Here is a 2,752-nt window from a genome sequence, read left to right as displayed (position 1 = left end):
GAAGATATTTGCTGGCTCTTTAATTTGAAAATCTTCATTCTCATCTACTCCTATTATCCGAAGGTTTGGTCTCCTTGTGTCCTGGATTTCCTGGATGCTTTGAGTTAGGATCTTTTTGCATTTTGCATTTTCTTTGATTGTTGTGCCCATGTTCTCTATGGAATCTTCTGCAGCTGAGATTCTCTCTTTATCTCCTGTATTCTATTGCTGATGCTGGCATCTACGTTTCCTGATTCCTTTCCTAGGGTTTCTATCTCCAGAGTTGTCTCAGTTTAGGTTTTGTTTATTGCTTCTACTTCCCTTTTTAGATCTTGGAATCCTTTTGTTCAATTCTATCACAGGTTTGGTTGTGTTCTCCTGTGCTTCTTTAAGGACTTCTACCTCTTTAGCAGCTTTCTCCTGTATTTCTTTAAGGACTTGTACCTCTTTAGCAGTGTTCTTCTGTATTTCTTTAAGTGAGTTATTAATCACCATCTTTTTTTTTTGTTGGGTTTTTTTTTTGTTTTTTTTTTCTTATTTATTTATTTATTTATTTATTTATTATTTACTTTATTTACATTTCAAATGCTATCCTGAAAGTTCCCTGTACCCCACCCCCGCTGCTGTTCCCCTACCCATCCACTCCTACTACTTGGCCCTGGCCTTCCCCTGTGCTGGGTCATATAAAGTTTACAAGACCAAGGGGCCTCTCTTCCCAATGAAGGCTGATTAGGCCATCTTCTGCTACATATGCAGCTAGAGACACGAGCTCAGGGGTACTGGTTAGTTCATATTGTTGTTGCANCTACAGGGTTGCAGCCCCCTAGAGCTCCTTGGGTACTTTTTCTAGCTCCTCCATTGGGAGCCCTGTGTTCCATTCAATAGCTGACTGTGAGAATCCACTTCTGTGTTTGCCAGGCACTGGCATAGCCTCACAAGTAGCTGCTATATCAGGGTCCCTTCAGCAGAATATTGCTGGCATGTGCATTAGTATCTGGGTTTGGTGGCTGATGATGGGATTGATTCCCGGATGGGATAGTCTTTGGATAGTCCATCCTTTCATCTTAACTCTAAATATTGTCTCTGTACCTATATCCTTTCACGGGTATTTTGTTCCTTATTCTAAGGAGGAATGAAGTATCCACACAATGGTCATCCTTCTTCATTTTCCTGTGTTTTGCAAAATGTATCTTGGGTATTCTAAGTTTCTGGGCTAATATCCNCTTATCAGTGAGTGCATATCTAGTGACTTCTTTTGTGATTGGGTTACCTCACTAAGGATGATATCCTCCAGATACATCCATTTGCCCAAGAATTTCATAAATTCATTGTTTTAAATAGCTGAGTAGTACTCCATTTTGTAAATGTACCACAGTTTCTGTATCCATTCCTCTATCAAGGGACATCTGTGTTCTTTCCAGCTTCTGGCTATTATAAATAAGGCTGCTATGAACATAGTGGAGCATGTGTCCTTATTACCAGTTGGAAGATGTTCTGGGTATTGCTGGGTCCTCCGGTAGTACTATGTCCAGTTTTCTGAGGAATAGCCAGACTGATTTCCAGAGTGGTTGTACAAGCTTGCCATCCCACCAGCAATGGAGGAGTGTTACTCTTTCTCCACAACCTCGCCAGCATCTGCTGTCACTTGAATTTTTAATATTAGACATTCTGACTGGTGTGAGATGGAATCTCAGGGTTGTTTTGATTTAAGTCCTCTACCAGCATCATGAGGTATGCTTTTAAATCGAGTCTTTCTTTTTGTGTGTGTTGGGGTATCCAGGACTGGCTGATGTGGGTTTTTTGGGTTCTGATGATGGTGAGTTGTCTTAGTTTCTGTTAGTAAGTTTCCTACGTTTGCCTTTATCCATCTCTGGCTTTAGTTGTTTTTTGTTTGTTTGTTTGTTTGTTTTGTTTTTGTTTTGTTTTTTGTTTGTTTTTTTTTGTTTTTTTTGTTTTTGTTTTTGTTTTTTTTTGAGACAGGTTTTCTCTGTATAGCCCTGGCTATCCTGGTAATCACTTTGTAGACCATGCTGGCCTCGAACTCAGAAATCCACCTGCCTCTGCCTCCCAAGTACTGGGATTAAAGGCCTGTTCCACCACTGCCTGGTTAGTTAGTTGTTATAATTGTCTCTGGTTGGAGCTTTTTCATCCTGTGTTTCTGTTAGCCTCTCTCATCAGTCCTGGGAGTCCAGCTCTCTCCTGAGTCTCAGTGGTCAGAGTACTCTCCGCAGGCAAGCTCTCCTCTAGCAGGGAAGGTGAACAGAGGCCTGACATTCAGATCTGCCTCCTGGCTGAAGATGTAGGCCAAAAATGGGGCCTCTCCCAGAAGATGTGTAGCCTCTGCAGTTTGCTCACTCACCTGCACAGGCTAGACTCCAAGAGACCCTGGACACAATATGTCTCTTTCACCTGCTCTGGCAGACAGAGCCCTCCTGGGTGGCCACCTCTCCTCTGGCGGGGAAGGTACCCAGATGTCTGGAGCCCAAAACAGAGTCAGTCCCAGAAGCCATATTGCTTCTGTCTGTCCCAAAGCTGTGTAGCTTCTGTAGTCCACAGTCATGCCAGTGCAGACTGGAGCCTGAGCAAACCGGAGCAAAGACGTCTCTCCTGCCAGCTCAGGCAGTGAGAGCACTCCTGGGAGGACACATCTCCTCTGGCAGGGAAGGTGTCCAGATGTCTGGAGCCAGAACTGGTGTCTGTCCCTGAAGCTGTGTTGTTTCTGCAGTCTGCCCTCTCCCAGCAATGACCAGAGTCTTGGCAGCAAGTCTTAATT

This window comes from Mus pahari, chromosome X (genome assembly GCF_900095145.1).
Source record: "Mus pahari chromosome X, PAHARI_EIJ_v1.1, whole genome shotgun sequence".
In the NCBI taxonomy this organism is placed as follows: Eukaryota; Metazoa; Chordata; class Mammalia; order Rodentia; family Muridae; genus Mus; species Mus pahari.
Note: the sequence above shows the minus strand (reverse complement) of the source record.